Raw genomic sequence first — 26,851 nt, 5'->3', positions numbered from 1 at the left:
TATTTGTTTACCAGTGGCAAAAACTAAGATTTGATTTTATTGAGACTGAATATTATTGTGGCATAACTTCTGTAAGTACAATAATTAGTTGATGATGTAAGGTATACCTCGGGCATTCTGTTCAATATGAAGTTCAAATCAGGCAACTAACTTGACGCAAGCTAAGAAGCATGATAAACACAAACAGTACTCACTGAAATACTTGAGAGTTTCCTGGATCTGTTCGTCAGTGAGTGCTAGATCTGTGTCTAGCGGGATGACGGGAGTCTGTATCCAGTCCTCGTTGTTGTAGCCACCGAACTCAGTGATGGTGTCGGCACGGAGACGGTATTTGGGGATCTGCTCATTAATCAGGCTGAGAATCTCTACCTCATCTGGTTCTTCACTGTTGCACAAATCTGAAAAATAAAACGAAAAAGTTAAAAAATGAAGTCCTCCTGGAGGATTTGCTATGACCATGGGCATGCTTTACATCCCACAAATGATGTCTAATCACTCTGTACTAACGACTTCCTGTTTTACATGTTAATTTTAGGGTTGGCAAACTCTGTCCAAATTGTTCTTCAAATAATATCGCCTCTGTTTTAGCTGTTTTGTTTAGGTGAGTGAGTGAGTTTGGTCTTAGGTGCTTTTAGCATTATTCCAGTAATATCACGGCAGGGGACACCAGAAATGGGCTTCAACATTGTACCCATGTGGGGGAATCGAACCTGGATCTTTGGCGTGACGAGCGGACACTTAGGCTACCCCACCGCCCCGATTTGTTAAGGTCTTAAATGAGGGGAACCGTATCAGTTGGTTATGCCATGATTTAACAAACATAACAATAAGAAACATACTGGCTAAAGTTTTTATTTGATGTTTTTTTAAAAGAATGTTGATTAGTCTCCTGACCCAAGTGAGTAATTTAATGAACAATTATTAGATTATCACTCTAGCACTAATTACCAATAATATAAAAGTTGTCAAAACTAAAGTATCCTGTCTTAACATGGACATAATAATTCACACTCTTCGCTGATGCATTGGATGTGAGGCAATGCACTTGTTAATTTGGAAAACTTGAAATGTTTAATTGTAAATGAAGTCATTTGTTCACAGTAGAGTGAAATGTGCAAAGTGTCAGAAATATGTGCACTATGTTTCACATATTCTGTAAAAACCAGCAATTTGATGCTTGATATGCTTATTCACAGTAGATAATTAATCAATATTTACAAATCTGAAATAGCTACACAATGAACCACGAATGAGACAACAGCACTCACTGTACTTTAAACTGCTGAATTGTCATTTTCAGAATTATTGGGACCTGAGAGACCTTGATGTTTACTTGTGAAGTACCTGATTCTAGGGACGCCTAATTTTTTTATTAGATTATGACAAAGGCCCTCATTCATGCCTATTTATAAAAATGTGAACTGCATATTTTGACCCTTGTGTACATTTACAACCAATATTTGTAAATCCTAGTTTTGATCAGGTGCTCAGATATTATAAATTATAACTAGAGGCCCAAGTACTAATATGAAAAATATTAATGAATGTGATTTCTAACATGGTCATTGTGGCCACATTGGACTGAAATAACATAAACAAGAAGCTTCAGTTGTCCTCACTTCGCAGGGGGTTCCATGCCAAGCTTCAGGTTCCCAGGTAGCTTGCTTCACAGATACTATGAAGATGACAAAGTACAGACTGATAGAGGTATGTATCACATGTACCGCCTGGAGCTGCCACAATAGTAACACTGCCCATGGTAATCTGCCTGTGTGACCTGTAATTAGGGTCTTAACAGCTTCCACAAGGTAAAGGGCTTACTGACTTGGTGTACTCCTTTCCACTGATACGATTGGAATGGGTATTAGGCCATGTACTGTTTCCACTGATGTTATGTAATACTGTTTAATAAGACACTATATACATAAGTTGCACTGAGTGATCAGGTGTCCTGAGTTCTTGTGAGGTCAGTTGGTGTGACAATTGTCAGGTAGTGCAACACTGGTCAGCCAGTCAAGTACCCTTTGTGAACCAATGGTTGATAGTTTGAGCACTAAGTGAGTGAGTGAGTGAGTTTGGTTTTTATGCCGCATTTAGCAATATTCCAGCACTATCATGGCAGGGGATACAAGAAATGGGCTTCATACATTGTACCCAGTGGGGAATTGGGCCCAGGTCTTCAGGATGATGAACAAACACTCTAACCACTAGGCTACCCCACCTCCCTGTGTGCACTAGGTTGTCGCACTCACAGCGATATCTATTGAACATACTGATGTCATAGTATCCAAACTGATTAGATAGATGCTCATGCTGTTGATCACTGGATTATTCTTTTTTTTGACCGACTGCCACCATATAGCTGGAATATTGCTGAGTGTGGGTTAAACAACATACAACCCATAAACATGTTTGGATCAAAGAATCTGGTTGGATTCGTAAGTCTTGACCAGAAACAAACAAGTGACACAATGAAAAATATTTCACACCAGTAAAGGATGCTGTTCCCATTGAAAATATCTCAACATGGGACAGAATTTTTTCCAGAAATTCCAAACGGGTTCAAGACAAATAAACACAGAATCCATGCAGCATACTTTCATATTCACAAATCTATCAAATTGAAGTGCACGTTGACATTTCATCATCACTCGCATCTGGTTCTAACATGTCTGAGTGAGTGAGTTAATTCAAGTAAAGCTGGCATTATTTCACCCATATTGTGACTTGATCAAGTTATACAGTAGGGTTCAACGTCAACATTTTTTTTATTACTAGACCAGTGGACTAGTGGGTCTTAAACTTTACTAGACCTGACCTGATATCAACTAGACCATAGGCCATACTGTTGGAAGAAAACAAGGTTACTTTTGTTATCAGCAGGTTTATAGTGCATACATGAAGAACAAACTATATTAAACACAAAACTATACATTGTAATAATTGTTGTTTTGTTTTGTCCATTATTAATACTGTACACTTTGACTTCTTATTTTCTGAAGAATGTTTATCATTAAAGAATAGCTTATATAGTCTTTAAACACATAAGTAAGCTTAATAACAGTCTCTATAATACTCATTGTAACAGATGACGCTATGCAAGATTTCTTAGAGGTGAGGTGAGGTGAAATTGGGTTTAACGTCGCGCGGGAGAATATTTCGCTCATATGACGACGTGCATGCGTGTGTATGTGTAGGTGCGGCTGCTTGTACTAGCCCAGACTTAAGCTGGTTTTATAGTGCTAGCCCACTGAGATACCAAGCCGCAGTGAAGCATGAATACCCCACTCAGACACATTATACTGACTCCTAGCCGACCAGTCCTTGTTGTACCCATTAATGCCGAGCGCCAGGCAGGGACCAACAAGTACGATATTTTAACGTCTTTTGGTATGACGCGGTCGGGGATCGAACCCGCTACCTTCCGCTCTCCGGGTGGACGCTCTAACCACTACACCACAGAGGCAGTACCTCCATGACCAGTCGGGCTAGCAGACACAATTTTAACCAGACCAGACCAGCTATTTACTAGACAATGTTGTTCGACATGCCTTAGTGTCGAACCTGTACAGTATTACGACAAACATGTCTGATGAAACACTGACCTGTACACACGCCAATCTCGCGTGTGGTGCTCACGGACGCCCCGTCATCGGATTGGGCGGCGAGGATAGGGTCCTCTCTAGCGGCAGGGGGGGCTATGGGGTCATGGGATGCCAGCTTGTCGGAGATGTTAGACCATGTCCCAAATGGAGCTGCCGGAGCTATGTCCAGGGGGGTGGGGAGAAAACTCTCATCAGACACCTGAAATATGTGTACATTATTTTACAGACATCACTGGAAATAATGTTGGTCAGTGTTAATCACCAACACCTCTGACATGTCTGAATTCCAAAAACTTGAAATAACTCGTAACACTGATTCAGTTGTTATTTTCCTACTAAATTCATAATCAAATACAAAGACTGGTGTCATCAAGAAATAACAAATTCTCATTGGTCGCTGCAAATAAAAGAAATTATCTAATTGTTACCATGGTTACATCAAGTCCATCCACCTTAAAGAGATGGTTCCCATCTAATCCTGCTAATCAGTCTGCATACCCATGATACAAGAGTAGGTATTCAAGAGGAGGTATCAAACCAATACCATGGAACTGGGATCACAAATGTGTATTTGTTTTTGTGAAGAAAGAGTAAATAGACATCGCACATTAACTGAAATTCTGTCAAGAATTTAAAGTACCAGTTTCCATTTGCTATTATGTGTGCCAAATGTTTTATACAACAATGTTTTTGGGAAATATGATCTGGAAAAAAGTTAATCGTGTTGCAATGAAAAGGTAAGAAATAAAAATTCTAAAAATCCAGTTTTAAGGCCCAAGATCACAAGCAGATTCTTGTGTGTGCAAAGTTCAATGAAAGCATATAGTTTTATAGATATGATCTGGACAGGAAATTGTTATGGCTACACAGGCGAAGATACAGATAGACATGCCCACTACACAATCCTGTCAGCATTTGATGTGCAATACTGGGTGGTGGTGGAAAAAAGATCCAAATAATGATCATCATGGTTCAAATTCATCAATTCATTCCTTTGTTAGGCAGAGGTTGGTATGGCCATGCCAGCTTATGGAGTCTTATTTTTCTGTTAGTCCATTAAAACAATCATTTACTTCAGCAACATTATTTCAGAGGTATTGTTCAGAGGGTCACACAATAACAAAATCTTGTTTCATGCAAAATATACATGAAGCGTCCATAAAATATTTCATAGCCTGACTCCAAGCAATGTAAGGACTGTGAGAATGTTCACTAATCATGACAATAGCAATCCTGGAAATATGTGATCATTTCAAAGGATTCAACATCTCGAAAATAACTATGCACACATTTCTGTCACCACATCAAGCTATGAAAATACACATGTCATCAGACCTTTGTAGTTTTGTTTTCGTAAGCATGATAATTCAAATCAGAATGTTTATGATTCATTAACACAGCTGACTCATTCCTTACACCAGTAACCAAGGTAACTGTCAAATTTTCTTCAGTTGTTCCTTAAGATTATCATGAACGAGAACGTGTGAGTATGGTTTTAAGCCACTTTTAGCAATATTCCAGCAAAATCATGGTTGGGGACACCAGAAAAAATCGCCAGTGTTTAGAACATTGCTTGTGCTTGAAGACCAGTAGCCTTGAAAACATTCGAAATGTTTGATACATGGAAGTTGTGTGATCACTTGGTTACAAGTTCATACACAATCTATAAATGAACAGCTGATAATACTTTTGGTCTGTTGTTTAATGTCGTACTCAGCAATATTCTACCTAAATGGCGGCAATCTGTAAATATTGGAGTCTGGACCAGACAATCTCGTGATCAACAGAATGAGCATTGATACGATGACATGTGTCAACCGCCTTTACGACAAGCATGGGTTACTGAATACCATTTCTAACCCTGACCTTCACAGGTATGATAATGCTGATCTTCATGCAGTCATTACAAGGTGAATATCCATTTCTTAAATATCATAAAATGGAAACTGTTCATGCACTATTATATGATTTTACTTATTTGCACTATTTTTTGTATGGAAAAAAAATAAGTGATAACCTCTTTATCACATAAAAGTATTAGTAGCCTGTTTACAATGAACGAAGTTTTTAAGACAGTTTTACTGAATGAAACAACCGGATTTACCATGTATATAATGTTTGAGTAAATATTTGTTGACAGAGACACCAGCTCATCTTGAAATCCCTGTCTATTCTTGTCAGACACGTTAGGTAAATAGGCTACAGAAGTAGGCACAGTGTGTCGATGTGGAGAGCTCTTAACATGATCAAAAGTAGCTGTCACTACATGCGCTATATGACCTCATTTAAAAAAAATATCTTTGGATAGCAAGGCATGTATATCTGATAGTCTTAGAACATTGTTAACAAGAGTATTCCCCAAATATAAAAATTCTGACAACAAAATAATATGCAGATCTATATCATGGTGTATGGTAGACCATGAAGGTTTGATGTATACTGTTTGAAATGGTGAGATCCACAGTTTGGACTTCTCACACTTTCACTGACTTAACATTAGATCTTTCTGGTTCTAACAATTTAAACAATGTAACACATGTTATATTTGAAATTACACTTTGTCAGTAAAGTACAGATTTTAGTAATAAGTGGGTTGAGTTGCCGAGCGCCAAGCAGGGACCAACAAGTACCATATTTTAACGACTTTTGGTATGACGTGGCCTGGGATCGAACCCGCGACCTTCCACCTCCAGGCGGACACTCTAACCACTACACCACGGATACATACTCTCAGAGTGAGGCACCTAATCACCAAAAGCACAGTCAGCGATCTAACCCACTCAGCCACTGCAGCTTTGCAAAGAAGGGATTCAACACACACAGTACTAGAATCTGTACTTTTCAGAGGAAATGTTATCCCAAATATAATATATTTCACATCTGACCACTTCCTAAATGGCACTGTATACTCATAATTCATAAAAAGGCTTAAAGTTAAACATTCAAAGACTGGTTTATTTGTTGTTTAACGCTGTACTCAACAGTATTCCAGCTATATGGCGCGATCTGTACATAATCGTCTGGACCAGACAATCCAGTGATCAACAGCATGAGCATCGATCTGCACAATTTGGATACGATGACATCTGTCAACCAAGTCAACGATCCGCCTTTTATGACAAGCATTTGTTACTGAAAACCAATTCTTAGTTAACCCGGAAGCTTCATGGGTGTAACATTCAAAGAACTTTAGGACCAAACAAATGCCTTTCATGCCTCATAAAATGAAGAACAAGAATAATACAAATAATCTCTCTTATGGTTTGGAATTATTATTATTCTATGATTAACATCACAAATATAATACTTTGACAAATAAGGCAAATTATAAGTAAACTCTTGGCATTGAGGATAAGAATGCATGTCGTCATATGAGAGAAATATTCTCAAGCACGACGTTAAACCCAATTTCACCTAACCTCACCTCCTATAATCTATGCTGGTATAAGGGCAGCTAACCCAGTCGGATGGTCAAGCTAAGTGACTTGACTGATTGTGTATCATCATCACTGTTGGAAGGTGGTCATAATATCAATCACTAGAAAGGCTGGTCCACACTAATTTATCTACAGATTCGCAACAAAATATTGCTAAGCAGAGTATGCTGATGGCAGTGTAAAAAATAAACAAATGATAATAATCTTCATAACAAGCAGTCTTTAACATTCCCTTTTACTATGAGTGAGTGAGTTAATATTTAACGTCACATCGGCAATATTTCAGCCATATCGTGACGACCTTTTACTATGACAACTGAGAGCATATGTATAAATAGCTACACAGCTCAAAAGCCACAAAACATATACATGATCCTAGATATTCTAGACGTCAGTTGTTTCTTGCAATACTTACCATATCATGCATAGTCGTTATTACATTTACAACCCTTAGGAAGATGACAAACCCATCAAACACGCTGTGACATTATCTGGACAACCTAAAAGCCATCATATTCCATCGTTACCTTCTCATCTTCTTTCTCATCAGCAGACAAAAACATTATTCTGTCCCCATTATCTGCATCACAGCTTTGTATCATCAGGTGAACACAGGACAAGACAAAACAATCCCCATCTGTTCTAGCTTGTCGTCACCTTGACAGGTAAGCTCTGTCTGAATCAAGCTGACCTTCCTATCACACGGCATGTACATTTCAGTAGGTCGAGTGTCAATTACACATGAGACATCAGCCCAGTTAGACACGTCCCTCAGCCCGACAAGGAAACTCTGCACCTCTTGTTGAGTTAAATTAGGAAAGGAAAATTAAAAGTATCTTGAATGACGAATTTTAGTACAGGTGTCAATTAAGGACTTAGTTAACACTTTGTTGTCCTGTAAACCTTAATGCATGAAAGCAAGTTTTCTTTACCATCATAACAATATTAAGAACTTAGTGGTTGTCCAATTAATTGAAATAATCGAAGATTGGTCACAATGGCTAAACGACCAAGCAATCGGTCACGTTTTGTCATAATCGAACACAAACAATTCTGGAACACTTGTTTGCATTAACAATATTTATCACAAGGTTGGTTTTGAATGTTATATTTCATAAGCACTACAAGCTCGTTCCAAGTCGTGATTAAATTTATGTTGAAGACTCCAGGAAATTTATTTTCCCAACATACTAGTCATCCTTTAAAGACGTGAAATTTGCAAAAAACGAAACTATTTTTTGTGCATTAACAAACATAACCAGGACAATTTGATAAATGACACTATAATAACTATTAACTTTACGAGGAAATGTTTAGGTGTCATACAAGAACAGCGGGGTTTATACTCCATTCTCAAAGACTATTAAAAAAAGTGTAATCCTAAATAAAACATATACAAGTTAACCTGTACACATAACTCACAAATTATAACTGTCATTAAGAAAAATATATGCGTTATTATATAAACTCATGTTAACTGTGAACATATTCAAACCTTAAGATCATGTGTGAGATAAACTGAACAGTTGCTGAACACATCTTCCGTAGGGAAGACTACTGAACATTCCAAAACATAATGACCTACTCATAGGACATCCTACTCATAGGAACCCAGTAAGAGGCGACTAACGGGATCGGGTGGTCAGACTCGCTGACTTGGTTGACACATGTCATCGGCTCCCATTAAGCGAGATCGATGCTCATGCTGTTGATCTCTGGATTGTCTGGTCCAGACTTGATTACTTACAGACCGCTGCCATATAGCTGGAATATTGCTGAGTGCGGCGTAAAACTAAACTCACTCACTCACTCCTTCTCATCGTACATTCAGCCCACCATAGTCATCAGTAGACATTCTGAATTAATCGAATCTGAGGCAATCGAGCTGGTATTTACGTATTGTCAAACACTGTGAAGAAATTGCAACAACTGCTGAGCAAAGGAGTTACCGGTGAGACTCCCACGCACTGTAAACACGTTGAACAGATGTGAATGCTTTTCACTATCATGAATGCCACACCATTAACAAGTTAAGTGCCAATAGTACTGTGCTGTATGATGCAATATCACGCATGTCACGCTGACAAACAGGTGAAGTAGCATGTACAGACACTGAACTGTAGACACTGGTCTGATCCAACACACCTGAAGATGATCAGCTCATGATGTTTATTATGCAGAACTTGTTATGATAATTAATAAAATAGTATTTTTAACTGAATGTATTTCTGTTTGTAAACGTCCATATATCACTGAATAACAATGATACTATGCAAGAATTGGCAAGCATAACACTTTTCTGTATTACTGATACATGACATTTACAGTGTGAACACAAGGCAAATAATCTCTTTTATAACATGTAACAACAAAACATTTATAAAATATCTGATGTTGATATGGGATACTTTACATCCACATGGGTTGGGTCATGATACCAAGTTTATCAGATCAATAATACTTTCTATTATTTGATAATTAGAATTGTCAAAGGAAGTACAGAAAAGAGTGAGTGAGTGAGTTGGGTTTTATGCCGCTTTTAGCAATATTCCAGCAACATCAAGGCGGGGGACACCAGAAATGGGCTTCACACATTGTACCCATGTGGAATCACTTTAACCACTAGAGTACCCACAGCCCCTACACAGCAGAGGTAATGGAGGGTCAATAGACAATGATCATCGCGTGACCACTAGATCAGTTCATACATGCAGTCATACTCATCATATAGTAATAACTTTTTGATCATTCTGTTTCCTAATGAAAAAATACATAATGAAAAAACATGGCTGTGACAACTAGATCAGTTCATACATGCAGTCATACTCATCATATAATAATAACTTTTTGATCATTCTGTTTCCTAACACACCGTGACCACTAGATCAGTTCATACATGCAGTCATACTCATCATATAATAATAACTTTTGATCATTCTGTTTCCTAATACACTGTGACCACTAGATCAGTTCATACATGCAGTCATACTCATCATATAGTAATAACTTTTTGATCATTCTGTTTCCTAATACGCTGTGACCACTAGATCAGTTCATACATGCAGTCATACTCATCATATAATAATAACTTTTTGATCATTCTGTTTCCTAACACACCGTGACCACTAGATCAGTTCATACATGCAGTCATACTCATCATATAATAATAACTTTTGATCATTCTGTTTCCTAATACACTGTGACCACTAGATCAGTTCATACATGCAGTCATACTCATGCCATGTTAACAGTTGCTTCAGCAACATGGCAATGATATTAGTCGAGTCTTAACTAGACAATCCAGTACAATACCATCATTCAAGTCACCATGCTTAGCCATCAAGCTGTCTCTCATGACAAGGGTTGCTGGAGGCCAATTATAACCCAGAATCTATTGGGAGATTCAGCAGAGAATACATCACTTGTTTTAAATATAAACAACAAATACAACATGTACAAGTCTATATGAAAAAATGTACAAGTCTATATGAAAAAATGAGTTAAGTCAGCTGACCTTTAAAATCATGTTACATTATGTCATTTCCTTGTACATAGGTTGTAAACAACAGTTGATTATGCTGACTGTCTAACAAGCTCTACAACCTTGATGACAGTACAACCTCACCTAACAATCAACATGATCCAAACAAAGTAAACTTATATTGACAAATTTTGTGAAGTGGAGAAAAACAAACAATAATAAATTTACAAGATAATAATATTTACTTCTTATTTGCTTGTACATGCTGAATGCTGAATCTGCCATGTTGATTGATCACAAAAATAAAAAGATAAAATTTTACTTTAAACATTTCAAATGCCAGCAAACCCAAATGTCATTATCTAGCCTGGTTTCATGTTACTTTGAGACATCAAGCATTTAGGGGGACCTCATAAAAAGAATTAGAGCATATACGTTTTTGTGAATACATCAGTCTTAAGACACCAACTATACAAACTTATTTTTAACTTTATCATCTACTAAACGTGACTAAAAGAAATCTGCAGACAGGATGAAATGAAAAAGTGTGGTTTAAGTACATATGTAAAATCAATGCCGAGTCCCTACAGAAAGAACATATTTGTCTATTATCAAAAACATCACAGCTTCTCCTACCTTAAAAAATGTCATGTTGTATTTAGTAGGAAGGTCCAACAGCATTCACAAAATATACCTAACTGTGTCTTCTTTTCCAATCACATATTCTGTAATATCTCATCCACATAGTCCATAATGTTACAACCACACATTTCAGGTGATATCACAATCACATATTCTGTAATATCACAACCGCATATTCTGTAATATCACAATCGCATATTCCGTGACATCACAACCACATATTCCGTAATATCACAACCACATATTCCGTAATATCACAACGCGATGATTGTGCTGATAATCACAAACTGAGAGGCAACAAACAACTTCCTGGCCAAGATCAATTGAAAATATTTTTTCCATGTGAGTAAACCAACAGCGTGCATCCACCCATAATCCTCGAACACAGAATCACATCTCTTCTGTCTTCCTTCTCAGCAATATCACCATCTTCATATGGCAGTTTTACACTTGGACCTCAAAACACAAGAGTGACAACAAAACGCTGTCACTTTCACCTCAATATCCACACAGTCCTTGACACGGTGGTATTTACACAACACATGTTAATAGTGTTTCCTTCTTAATGCTGAACTCAGCTGTGAACTCCAAAACAACAAGAGCCATTTCAGGTCAAAGAGCAATAATTCACTGTTCCACCTTAAGTCAAGTCCTGACATCTGAGATTATTCAGATAATGTAGTAGATCGAGGTATGTCATACTCCACTTGTCAACACTGCCCTTTGGGCAATTTCAAAATTTGGTGATTTTGCTGAACATTTCTCATCTTCATGTGTAAAATACATTGCATGTGTTAAATATTTACTAAAATATCATAATTAGAATGCTTTTGGAGAAGAATCACAATTATTTACATGACATGAAAATCGAAAATGTACATTTCCAGATGACCAATGATTTGAGTGACAGATGGCTGACAGAAGGGTATTAACACTGGCCTGGGGTTGTCAATATCACCTTTAGTATAATGTGAACATCTATCAAGAGGGAACAAAACAACAACACATCACAAAGGTGAGAGTCTAATTTATATTCATTAAATAGCCATGCCATTAGCTGATTAGCATGAACTTGATGAAATCAACAATTTATCTTAAACTACCAATCTACAAAGACACAGAATCAGATTCCCCTATGACTTGAGGTGGCTGTACCCATGTTGGAAGGTATTACATATATCGACATGTACAATGGAGATGCCAGCTGTGTTGGACATATGCCAAACTAAACCTGGTGGTTGCAATGTACGTCAAGGCTCGTCAATAACATATGGATGTTCCATAACAAACAACACAACACTGTGAATGTGATGTACCTCAATATCTAGTATTAGATAGCTAATTCTCTGGTATAGAGGTGTTCTGATGATCGAAAATAATCGAAAATTGATTGAAAGAAGGATTAAATATAATTATTGACTGTAAAAAACATATTTTCAATTAATCGGAATTTTGTTGTTTTAGTATAATCACTTAGGATGATCAGCCACAAAATACTACATGTGGTATATCTAGTCACAGACTTACCAAGTTAATCTAGACTTTGTCATCACCTTCTATGATGTGGTTTGGTAAATACTTAATATTTAAAGTTAGACACATTCAAATTTGGGGAACTAAACACCAACTATCCAGCCACAACCATGATAACTTGGAATCATTCCCTCTGTTTTATTTTGTAGTGTTTTTTGGTACATACCAGTCAGAGAACTGTGTTAATGCAAACGAGAACCTAATTACCAATATCTTAGATACTTTGCATTCCATTACACACAAAACTATTTTTCTAAACAACTGGTTACTAAACAGGCTAAAAGAACCTGGGTTAATGACTGTGGATTAATTTACACTTGAAATATCATTATCATGTAATCAGCTGATCACATTAACATGAATAGTCATATAAACATACATAATTTAAATGTAATATGACATGTTTTAAAAATCATATTGTTCCAAATATACTAGAATACAAAACTAGATACACAGAACACAACATTCAACCTGGCTATTGTGAATTTGAAAAAAGACGAAATGAATGTCTCAAAAAGATTATTTTAACCCACTCAAATGCCCTAACATAATCACTGGACCTGCAGATCTGTAAGCCTGGTTAGAATTATACCGTCCATAAAACTATATTAAATTGGAAAATACAAAGAATATTTGAAATAAATATCTTAAATTTCTGTAAATTGGGAATATGTAAGGACAGTTGGAAGCGATGAGACTATATTATATTGAAAATGGGCCTACTGATGATAAAAACAATCTGAAAGTCAGCATCATGATTCATCATTACCAGACACTAACAAAAATTATCTACACATCATCCTCCTTCACCAAGGACATGATGGACCAATCTAAACCTGAAAAACACAAGTCTTTTGCCAATAATAAGTTATCATTCTACCCATAAAGGTTAAGATAATGGTAATTACAAAGGGTAAAACATCCCATAACCTTCAAACCTCGTTTCCCAATTTAAACACCTGTTTCACACCAACCTTGGTTAGATTATGAAGATGAGGTGTTTTCTCAACTACCATTCACGCTTCTATCCAGTAAAAAAAATCCACCATCTCTGTGTGCGAAACCATGTCACCTCCGTCCTCACCACGCATATACATGTACGTACATCACCTATCATGTTTCTTACCAAGCCAGCAACACACTGCAGTCAAAGGGAGATAACTCTATCCACCACCACCCACATTTGAATGAACTATCAATAGAATTTGCCAGCTGACAATGATCGATAAACCTGCCTTTTCTTATTCAATGACACTGGGCCACATGCTGCAAGGAAGTGTCTGGAATGCGGGCTGCATGTGCACTCCAGCACGTCGTCTGGTGGGGATCCCTGGCTATTATAACGTGTGTTTGAATTGCTATCAATTTTATTTCCTTATATTATGCATATACATTTTTTTTTTATACTAATTTTGTACAAAATCATTGTGGATGCTTTAAAAGGCTTGTATAAATCTTGTAAGCCAAGGACTTACAAATAATCAGTTAATACAGATTTCCTAAAAGTGCAGATTTTTGTAAAGGGTGGCCATTATCATTGTGATCAATGTTACGAGCAGCATGCTATTCCATCTGGGTACAACAGGAATGTAATGATGACAATCAACTGAGTCGGAGAGCCTTTGATTATTAATAGCCTTTTATCCAAATCTAGCCCAAAATTCCAATGTGGTATTCTGTGAATGTACCCATGTTGATGCCACTGTTACTATGGTTACAGACGAAAATCGTGACCTCATCCTTAAGGACAACAACAGCTTAGTGTTTGATTGCATCATATATCACGATGCAGACAGAGATTCTACTGGGGCCATAATGTCTCATCATCAAAGACATGTTAAATCATATAGCCTGTAAACACATGGTCCAAGGATTTTGATAGCATTATTCCAGCAATATCACAGCGGGAGACAGCAGAAATGGAGCTTCACACATTGTGCTCCATGTGGGGAATCGAACCCGGGTCTTCAGTGTGGACGAGTGAACGGCTTAAACCACTAGGTTCCCCCCTCCCCAAAGGATTTTGAGTTAACAGTGTCATTGCATTCACAGCATCATCATGTGGACATACCTGATATATTGTCTTCAACGTTTCTAAACCATATGGGGCTGTGGGGTAGTTGAGGTGGGTAAAAGCGTTCACTTAATCCTGTGGAGACTCAGGATTCGATTCCCCACATGGGTACAATATGTGAAACCCATTTCTGGTGTCCCTTGTTGCTGTAATATTGGTGGAATACTGCTAAAAACAGGGTAAAAAGTAAAACCATATTCACTCACTCTAAAACATATGCATTCATATTACTGAGCAGTTTAATTGTGTGATGGCAGATAAATCTTTATTGCTGAAGGTTTGGACATACTTATTGCAACACATACCCCAAAACTAACAAGATGTTGACTTTGCAATAAGAATCTGACTGTAAAAATATAAACAAATCACAGGTACATCTGGCTTGTACATCGTAGAGTGAGTGAGTTTAGTTTTATGCTGCTTTTAGCAATATTCCAGCAATATCAAGGTGAGGACACCAAAATAGGCTTTCACATTGATATGTACCCATGTGGGTAATTGAATCGCGTGGTCTTAGAACACAAGCAAACACACACACACAAACACAAACACAAACACAAACACAAACACAAACACAAACACACAAACACAAACACACACAACACACACACACACACACACACACACACACACACACACACACACACACACACACACACACACACAGAGGCCCAAAAACAATACAAAACAAACAGAGGGGAATGAACATTATGGTTAGCCATATTAACAATTACAAGTTAACTTATTGGCAGATTTTCCACTTCCTCCTTACATATGAGGAGCTTGGTTTAGTACAGTACAAGTTTTTGAATGAGAAATAAAATAAATAAGATAAAGATTAAAAACAGGCTTACCCCATTCATGTTCATGCCCAAGTCAACATGTTCAGTTTGGAGGTGGGTTATGAGGAAATACCAAGGCACAATACACTGTGATCTATTATTCCCTGTTCAGGTGATAACACATTTACAATGAATACATGCATATCTATTTGCAAATATCATGTCATTGGTTATCTGATTCTGTTAGTTCTTCATTATGAAACGAACAACCCATAAATATAATAAAGCATAAAATGTAAGAGTCATGTTGCCTGTTTATTATGGTAACTTCCATGACATACATATTGTTTACAATACACACTGACGTGTGTTTCATTTGTATTGATTTTTTCTAAATAATTCAACATACAGTATTTGAACTAGATTAATGCTTAGGTCTCTGAATACATATAACTTTGAGAGGAACAAATAATTCCCATAAATTTAAAGGAGACCCAGTAAGGTGGGAGCTTCGAAAATAAATCTGAGGAAATCTAGAGTTGCTTCATTTAATGTAGTCTGTCTCACAGTCCCTGAACCACACTATTCCCTAGTGCCTTTCCATCCCTGCAATGCTAAAGTTCTAAATGAAGCAAGTCTAGATTCCCTCAGGTTCTGAATTTCCCATCTTACTGAGGCTCCTTTCAAACTAAATAAGGGTTTATTTGTTACCATCAACATTATATTATATATTCAGAGACTAAGCGTTAGTCTACATTATAGCTTCAGTAATGCAGAAAAGGACTAGGTGGAAGGGAAAAATTATTGCAGCTAGGTGACTGTGAAAGCAACGACATTGGAACATGTTTTGCTTGATCAGCTGTACCTCTAAAGCACTCAAAGCTATGTACATCCTTTATTAATTCATTGTTGGAGAATGTTGAAGGTAAACACATAGGGCTAATCATGAGTCAAAAACACAACTTCCCTCCTTCCACTATCAGCCTACTGATTATTGTTATAATGTTAAAGTCATTTTACTGTGAATAACTTTTATAACCCCATTTAAATATCAGTAAATCAAAATGATTAGGTGTTGGATTTCAAATTTCAAGATTATTTTCAAAGAATTTCAAAACTTACACGTAACAGATGTTAGCTGACTGGTCGCCTTGTCTTGACCCCCTGACCTCTGACCTGTGACTGGAATGTGAAGTCGCGATGGCAGTATGATGTATGTTCAGTGTAGATGTGGAAACTAACAGAGCAGGACAGCTGACCTAGTCTTTTATTTACCCGGCATTTATTCACTCACTAGGCCCATTGTCCCATTGTGTCAAGACACTGTTCAGGCTGGGCTGGCCAAGAAGGATGGAATATTTCACAGGTTAAAAAGAATGAGTTAAAGTAACGCTTAGTCTTTCAATATAAATAAATTTTGGTACAAACAAAATATTGCACCAGCGAGTTGGGAGATTCAGAACCTGAGGATATCTAGAGTAGTTTTATTTAGGGCTTAAGCATCGCAGAAAGGGCTGGGTGGATGGGTAAATAATGTTGATCTGGGACGAGGAATTGGTGTATTATTATTGGTTAAACTGCTGGGTATATTTGGTTTAGCAGTGCTTTGTTTCTGAAAATACTTGCCGAATATGCAATGGCTGACCATGCGACCAGGTATGTGCGCTTCAGGCAAACCTGTGAGGATGCTTGGGTCACTGACCCCCACCCCACAATAGAGTGAGTGAGTGAGTGAGATAGATCAGTACAAAATCTGGGATTAGAACCGTGCCGATTGCAGGTTTGCTGGCAATACTGCATAACTAATTCCCACTTCCTTCACCCCGGAGACATGTTGCTTAAGAGCATTTCTCAGAGGATATATACATTTATTTATCCTGCTGTATAATTTCCACAAGTATTGAGGCAAGCCTCCCAATATATGTGTCAAATGAAATCATATGGAACATTTTGATAACAGATGCGCACCAATTGTACACATCGACTTTGATGGACAAAACAAATGGGACACACAACCTACAATGAACAGTAAACTCTCACAAGCAGATGCATCGAGAGTGCACATCCGGACACACTGATGCTCTATTTGAACTGATTTGGCCAGTATGATTCAGCCAAGTCTGGAGGACAATTAAACATGTGACAGATGGAACTCCAAGCTCCTTACTTAGACATCTGGTATAGTGAGATGGATGTGTTGGAAACAGGTTGGTGTTCATCAGACTTCAGACCAATATATGCAACAGTAAGTGTATGGGAATGCACATCATGCGAGGGTTGAATGATGGTCTAAGCTTTACATTGAAGGACTTGACCAAAAGAAATTAAAATGATATTTTTTCAACATAATCCCCTTTCATGTTGATACACTTTGCCAACAACCTAGGGACTTTATTCTAGTTGCATGGAGTAATGGTCTTGGCTGTTAAAAATTACCTCCACAGCTCCCATGATATCATTGCTTGAGTTGAAATGGAGCTGCTGTCAAGAGCTTTCTTCAAGTTTGCAATCAGACAGAGCTAGGTTAGGAGATTAAAGGTGGGTTCTGAAGGAGCCAAAAGTAATTGCAGCAATGGCAGTTACTGATTTTTGCCTTGTCTTGGTGGAAGAGTACACCTTTTAGCAGAGCACCCACATCTTCCGTCTTAATTTCATCCTGTAATTGCCTCAGAAGTGCAGGATAATATGTTCCAAGTTATTGTCCACTCAGACCAGGCCATCATAAAAAAACCTCAGTATCCCAGAACAGGAAGATAGAACCTTTTCACGGACAGTCTTTGCCTTCCTTGGTGGTATTAAAGGCTTCACCCATAACAATGATCCGAAAACAGTTTACTGAATAATTTCAGTTATGTAACATTCAAACAAAGAATCATCTGGACCTTTTACTAAGGCCTTGATAGAAACAGAATTGAAATTGTTATCTCACAAATAACAAATTTAACAGGAGAGCATCTACACTGATTACTCACAGACAAACACTGCTGACAGGACTGCCATGTGGCCGAGATCGAATGGGTGTGGGCCTCTCGATACAATATACATTATACACATTCACAATACAAACAAATGTCAGTGGTGAGACTACCGGTTTTGTTGAAATACGCTCAACAATACGCCTTGCGCAATGATCTAAATAGGTCTTTGCACAAGAAATTACATGAAAATAGAAGCAATTTTATCAATATTACGAAATAATTCAAAATCTTCCGTGCTGCAGTTTATCTCAGATTAATAAGTATTTTTACTGCACACACCTATTTGTGATTGGGTTACCTCCCTTGAGTAAATGTTACTAGTGACAGCTGACCTTGGCTGACCATGGACAGAAGCTGAACTTTGGTGCTATTTTGGTCATTATGGAATAAATGAAATGCATTCAAACGTCAAGGACATATCAGGACCAAATGAGGATGTACAGGACAACATACTGCAATACCTATCATAATGTCAATACCTTGCAATACAAACTTCAACGCAATACATACAATAACCCACAGGTTAACATAATCAATCCCCCTAAATTACATACAAACACTTTGTAACGCAATCATGTCTCAATATTTAGTCACAATTGAATGAGTGTGTGAGCTGCTTTTAGCAATATTCCAGCAAAATCATGGCAGGGACACCAGAAATGGGCTTCACATATAGCACCCATCTGGGGAAATGTGTGAGTGAGTGAATATAGTTGTACGCTGCTTTTAGCAATATTCCAGCAACATCACGGCGGGGACACCAGAAATGGGCTTCACACATAGCACCCATCTGGGGAAATGAGTGGGTGAGTGAATATAGTTTTAAGCCGCTTTTAGCAATATTCCAGCAACATCATGGCGGGGACACCAGAAATGGGCTTCACACATAGCACCCATCTAAAGAAATGAGTGTGTGAGTGAATATAGTTTTACGCCGCATTTAGCAATATTCCAGCAAAATCACAGCAGGGGACACCAGAAATGGGCTTCAAATACATTGTACCCTGTGGGGAATCGAACCGGGCCTTCAGCGTGACGAGCGACTGCTTTAACCACTAGGCCACCCCACTGCCTCTGGGGAAATGAACCAGGTGTGATAAGCAAATGCTTTAACAGCTTAGCTGGCCAATTATCCCTTTAGTTGAGAAATGAAATGAAGCTGTGTTCAGGAGAAGGAAATCAAATGAACCCTACCCCAAGGACAGACTTCATCATTGTTTATGCACATCCTGTACTGTTTTCTGTTGGTAATATTGGTCAAAATGAAATGATGGGTTGAGCTCCAAACACTATTGCACATATTGCTCACAAAATGTTGGACAGTAATCTCAGAACTTGTTTCTTGCTAGTTTCCCTCTCCCTTGAACCAGGTCGTTTCTCATCAATACTGTAAACGTATTATATATCGCGCAGGTTTTATTTTCGCGCAAAATATTTTACCGCGAAAATTTATACACAGCGAATAAACCTTTCAATCATTCACTCTACCCACGCTCTCTGAGTTGTTATCATAACACATCAAATTTGAAGACAGAATCTATGGGAATCTTAAAATGACAACTGATAGTAGCATAAAGAATCATACTTAACTGTCGCCGTAATGGATTTCCCAAATCATGTCCCAAAAATAAATAATGAGCCAAATCCTATTGCCGAATTAGCGAAAACAGCAATGTGTCACATTGCAATTGGTCACATGTTCTATTTTGACCAATCGTAGTGACAGATGGTTTGATACAAAACGGATTACCATGAAACGACTCAGAAAGAAATAATACAGCATTATTTTTATTTATTCATTAAGATTTTATTTATATTTATTCCTGCATATCACGAAATGAAATCACAAAAGGTTCATATACGGTAGCAGTTCATTTCCTTGATAGTAAATTAACACATCAATCATCACATTCACAACAACCCAGCTTGTTTGAAATCACAAAAACTTCATATATGATAGAAGTTCATTTCCTTCATAGTCAATTAACACATCAATCATCACATTCACAACAACCCAGCTTGTTTGAAATCACAAAAACTTCATATACGATAGAAGTTCATTTCCTTGAGAGTCAATTTACACATCAAATATCACATTAACAACAACCCAGCTTGTTTGAAAACGCTCTGGATGAGGTCTTTCCTCTCTGACATGGTGTCAAAGGCCTTGACTATCCATTGTCCGTGAACAGGCTTAATGACGCTGAGATTGCAGACACTGCATCATCATTCCCTGCATCCTCTTGTTCGTCAAGTTGTCGCACAACCTCACTGGAATACCACTCGTGGATGCACTGTTTGATTTCGCCCTTAAAGTTCTTGTTGAGAGCCAGGTCAAGTGGTTGCAGCTTGTCAGTACAGGCGGCTGGGACGTACAGGAAACAAATGTTCTTCTCTTGTAGGGGTTGACCGCCTCCGTGGTGTAGTGGTTAGAGTGTCCGCCCAGAGAGCGGAAGGTCGCAGGTTCGATTCCCGACTGCGTCATACCAAAAGACGTTAAAATATGGTACTTGTTGGTCCCTGCCTGGCGCTCGGCATTAATGGGTACAAGGACTGGTGGGCTCGGAGTCAGAATAATGTGTCTGAGTGGGGTATTCATGCTTCACTGCGGCATGGTATCTCAGTGGGCTAGCACTATAAAACTAGCTTAAGTCTGGGCTAGTACAAGCAGCCGCATTATACACACATACACCTGCATGCCGTCATTATATGGTGAAATATTCCCAAGCACGACGCTAAACCCAATTTCACCTCACCTCTTGTGGGAGTTCATGCAAACTGTCCGTACGATGAGCTCGGTAGACATCAAAGATGCATAATGCCTTGTGATCGGGGTCTAATCACAGTGGTTACGTGTTGCTACAACATAGGGGTTGATGACTTTCTCCACAAATCTTAGCATGGATTCCTCGGTGCTCCAATGTGATTCTGTATGTGTGATGTCCCAGTCAGCAGGAAAGTTGATGGATGGATGACATCGGTCTGATTTTCCAGCGTAGATCAGCTGAGGGGCAGCAAATCACCACCTGACTTGGTCATTGAAAGTAGATCAGTGGTCTGTCCACTTATCTTCCATGCCTGAGATGGTCACTTGTTTTAGAGATCCCACGTTCTTCCATGGTCCAGTCACCACCAGGAAGGAGAGAGAGCCAGTCTGGTCCCAGTTGATGACTACGGTAGTTTATCGGGGATGGCATTCTGGTCGATGACATTCTGTACTCGATTCAGGAACTCTGTTTTGATGTTGGCGAAATCAGACGGCAGCTTCTTCACACCTTTAGTTCCCTTGCGTTTAACAAAGTCCATGCATCGTAGAAGAGATCTAGCCCAGGAATCAGTCAACTCAACATGTCCACCAAATTCTTTCAACACAGATTTGTGACGTTTTCGCATGATTCCATCAGTTGCTGCAAGCAATGTTCTTGTGCTAACAGCACCACCAGACAATCTTGTTTTTTTCACCCAGTTCTTAATCTTGTCTTCGTATTGACCCAGCTTTGGCCTCTGACCTCGGACAGCCTTAACCAATCAGCGTGGAGATTCTGCTGTTTTACTAGTACTTTGCTGTTTCAAGAAACTGGCTTTCATACTCACGGACAGTTACATCTGTTGACTTTATTCTTCAGTTCACAAGAGAACTACGGGCTGCCTTCATAACACCATGTTCAATCGCATACACAGCAATTTTTTAAGCCTGTACTTCTGCATCGTAATTACTGTATTCCCCGTTTCGTTTTATGGAATGATGGGTCACATGATGTGTCACTTGTCGCCATTTATTCCTGGAGTAGATCTACGGCAGCATTTGCAGCGATTACGACTTCGGCCTCAGTACCATCTTTGCAATCATTTGGATCTGGAAGTCCAGGTGTCTTGGGGGTAGGTGCTTTCTTTAACCATTTCTGGTGTCCCCTGCCGTGATATTGCTGGAATATTGCTAAAAGCGGCGTAAAACCAAACTCAGTCAGTGCGCAATGCCATCGTCCAGGATTGTCAGAATTTGGAACATAAGACTGATGTATTTTTCATCTCTTTATATTTGCATCACTATATCTCACTTCCTAAGTGCCTAATACTTCCGTGAGTAAATGTGTTACTGTATATATCGCGCAGGTAGGAATTTCCTGTGAGTAAGCAATACACGCCGCCTGACAGGTTAAGCCACTCTGGTTGTTTTCATTGCTATTAGTGGCGGCCTAAGAGACAGCTGGCAGTTCCGGCAATTACTGATTAGTGAATAATTGACTGCGCGATGTAGTCTAAACTGTCAATTCCGCGAAATTTGCACCAAGCGAAAAAAAGTATGTTTACAGTAATTGAGCCTGGGACAGAAAACCCACTGATTAGGGTAATGTTGACCTATGCATTTGGGATACAAGTGAGTGAGTGAGTGGGTATGCTGCTTTTAGCAATATTCCAGCAATATCATGGCAGGGGACACCAGAAATGGGCTTCACACATTTTACCCATGTGGGGAATCGAACCCGGGTCTTCGGTGTGACATGAGAACGCTTTAACCACTAGGCTACCCCACTGCCCCAATTTATATAATGAGCATCAATCCATGTAATAGGGCTACGATAACACTCAACCAAGTTGATGTGAGCCCCAGGACTTTATCTTCCCGGGTCTTCGGCATGACGAGCACACGCTTTAACCACAAGGCTACCCCACTGCCCCTATTTGGGATACGAAGACAAGCATCAGCTGGGCATCAAATCTGGTTAGTTACCTCTGATGGGGCAGCAATGACCTGATTAGATATGTCCATTGGTGATACAGGTATTGCATGACACTTGCACAATGAGTTTTATGTCATGCATTATTTGAAATGTATCTCATGTGTAAAGGTTTCGGCACAGGTAAACAGGTTATAGACACTTCATTCAAACATCACTATCCATGTTAACTATGCTCATCATGATCTATCAGGTCTCAACATACCCTCCTTAATATGCTTCCCGTCTTCCTCTTTAATCCAGATACCTGTGAAGATCCGGGTTAGAATTGGTCTCCAGTAACCCAGGCTTGTTGTAAGAGGTGACTAAAGGGATCAGGTGGTCATGCTCGCTGACTTGGTTGAAACATGTCATTGTATCCAAATTGCATAGATCGATGCTCATGCTGCTGATCAGTGGATTGTCTGGTCCAGACTCGATTACTACAGACCGCCGCCATATTGCTGGAATATTGCTAAGTGTGGCGTAAAACTAAACTCACTCACGCACTCATCTATCCCTATTCTCAACATACCCTCTTCTATATGATTGTTGTGATTGTTGGATGACTGATTGCAGGCTTTCTATTCATCTTTTCTGTTTACTTTCAGAACAATTAGCGACTTGACTGTAAGGATGGATAGCCATAAGGTGCCTGACTCTGAAGGTGAGGGTTCGAAGCCCAATTCTGGTGTCCCCCGACATAATATTGTTGAAATATTGAAAAAGTGGCATAAAACCTCACTCACTCTGATAGAAATGGTGGAACATGATGACTCTGATGATCATAAAGTTGAGTTGTAGAGTCCCCATAACAACAGTCAGATTGACCAACATGTATAATCATGATAATAATACTGCTGTTCATATTTTGTTGTTTCAAGCCTCATTCAGCGATATTCTATCTATGTGAAGTCAGTGTGAGTCTGGACCACACAATCCTGTGACTCACATGATGAGCATCAATCTACAGAATTGACAATAAGCCGGCACAAATAAGGCTTTTTTTCAAAGTGTGTTACAAAAAACTATTTTCCTTAAAGAAACTGATAACTGATGTTGCATAATGACAAATAGTTTTGAAACTCTGTAAAATCACCTATAAACAGAATTGCTGAATCTGTGACCGTAATTTATTTGAATATGGGAAGCAGATGTCTCCACAGTATATGTAAACTGTAATACCATTTACAATAACTATAAATGACCAAAACACTTTGAAATGAAACACTGGTCATGGTCTGCTGACTATTGCTCGATGGATTGGTACACAGTCCATACCTCACACGTTACTAAACAACATCCATGAGATACATGTGAGTGAGTGAGTTATTATTTAGCGTCACATCGGCAATATTGCAGCCATATCGTGACGAGAGATACATGTGATGTGACATATGTCAAATAGTCAAATGTTACAATATAAAGTTTGTTTGTTGATAGAACATGTTAAAGCCGAACCCAGCAATTTTCCAGCTTTATCACGGTGGTCAGTAAATATTTGAGTGTATGTAAAGGAAAATGTGGATCAGCTGATGATAGTGAATGATACCTTGGACAAAAGGAACACTGCATTACTCATTCAATGATGCATGCATTAGGCCAAAAAAAATAAATGTTGTGGTTCCGATTTCCTACATTTCAGAACTAGGGTAGGTAGGTAGGTTTTAATTTTTTTTTTGCAAAATATTTTTACATTACTCATGTGTCAGAAAATAAATTTAAATTATTATGTGGTGAGTAAAATTGTTAGGCTCGGCGGGAATATTTAGGGTCGGTCGGGAAATCGGAACCACAAGCTTTTTTTTTTTAGGCCTTAAGATGTCACTGTCAGTGGTCAGGAGCTGAACATGGTGAAGAATCAATTGTTGACTTGTGACAAAGCAGTTGAGACTGAAGCATATTTGATGGGTAGTGGATGAATTTACACTAACGACTACGTTAGTGACCGCCTAAAACCATGCAAACTAATGAATATGATGAAATATTAAACATCTTCACTATGTTCATCAGGGACTTATCCCACAGAAGACAGTGCTAGGGTGAGATTGGTCTGTGAGTTGCATCACGATGCCTTGCAGACAACATTTTGACAACATGGTTATGACATCTAAACAATATGACATCACTGATATCTTTTCCATTGAAACAATCACTGTTTACCATGGCTTGCAAACTGAAAAAGTTGGAAGAATGGTTTTGGACGACAAACAGTTTATCATCCTATGATGGTTGGTTTGTTGTTAATGTCGTAATCAGCAATATTCCTCGAACATGATGAATAATCTATGATGTGCATCAACAAAAATAAATTACTTGCACATACAGATTAGTCATGCATTCAATATTATATGCGGTGCCTTAATTTTGTGTTTGTACACGGCATCTGTAATGGTGAAACATGTATGTCTACATAATGTGCATCGAGTATAGACACGTAAGAATGAAGAATGACAAAAAATGCTCACATCACAATGTGTGATATATTTATGGGTAATGTTTCATTTGACCAGTAGTGTGTAATTCGAACAGAAGCATTGAGACACAATCTGGATAATGATCATGATTATTGGGCATGGCCATGATGGGGTGGAAAGCGCAGAGCCCAAGGGTTCATCCTGTTCCTGAATTGATTGGTGATACTAACCTGACTGCTATTAAATCACGCTCCACAAGTAGCTATGTTGGAACATATTCAGAACATTTTTTAATTCAAGGCATCCTACCTCTGACTCACAGTCATTGATTTTTTCTACAAGTTGTTTCTGACAGTATTACAACATAACATTCGGCAAAATGTGAAACATTCACTGAAAGACTTGCTGGGAAATAACCACAGCAACTGGTATTCAATGACTATTCCTGTAAAATAAATACTGTTACATATCCAAGCACTCTGAATTAAATCATGCGAACTAAACGTGTCTAAATTCACTAATATTATCTCAGACAGAAGCAGCTGAGCGAACCTCACTGCCATACTGCTCGCGCTCTGTCTTACACACCTGTCGAACTGTCTGGGTTGACTCTCATCCACATCCGAGGACGACTTCTCCTTTGTATGGTCAACAGATACAATTACAGTTTACTGATAACCAACTTCAAAATTCTTTCCAACACACGTAAATGTCCTCAAATCGAACCCAGCTCCAGTCAGATATTGACCTTCCGCGAGTTATCTCCTCACGGGATAGAGCACGCATAAGAGAATATTTTGATTGGATAGGCTATAAACACTATCCAATGAAAAACAATGATACTTTCACGCACTTGCTACTTCTCGTATTATTCCGTGTGCAGTCGGATTGTATGTCACTGAACTGAAACATCCCACGACAATTGATTGTGTGGTAGAGCATATATAACTAATAACCATTTACATGCAATAAAGAATACCAAACGTATGATCGAAACAAAATAAGAGGGTTTATATTATTATACCAAACTTAGAACAAGATCTATTATATAATTGTCAATACCAGACCGTTGTTTACTTCATTTATGTAAAAATTAATACTTTTTGTATTTTTAATATCTGATATGATCATTTTACAAAGTTTCACTGCATTAACAGTAAAACTGATCCAACAGTTTGCAATGA

General features: G+C 38.3%; 1 long non-coding RNA gene across 1 annotated transcript; it reads right to left on the bottom strand.

Annotated features, from left to right (window-relative positions):
• Window positions 1-200: 200 nt before the first annotated feature.
• LOC124275720 lies at window positions 201-26,424 on the bottom strand. Its single transcript, XR_006898342.1, has 3 exons — window positions 26,256-26,424; window positions 3,606-3,804; window positions 201-398 (listed from the first exon to the last, which is right to left on the bottom strand). It is a non-coding gene; the product is annotated as an uncharacterized LOC124275720 (long non-coding RNA).
• Window positions 26,425-26,851: the final 427 nt, after the last annotated feature.

The sequence above is a fragment of the Haliotis rubra genome, unplaced genomic scaffold (genome assembly GCF_003918875.1).
Source record: "Haliotis rubra isolate DU_JTF1 unplaced genomic scaffold, ASM391887v1 Scf2013, whole genome shotgun sequence".
NCBI classification, from domain to species: domain Eukaryota; kingdom Metazoa; phylum Mollusca; class Gastropoda; order Lepetellida; family Haliotidae; genus Haliotis; species Haliotis rubra.
This window is presented reverse-complemented; position numbering and strand designations above follow the sequence as displayed.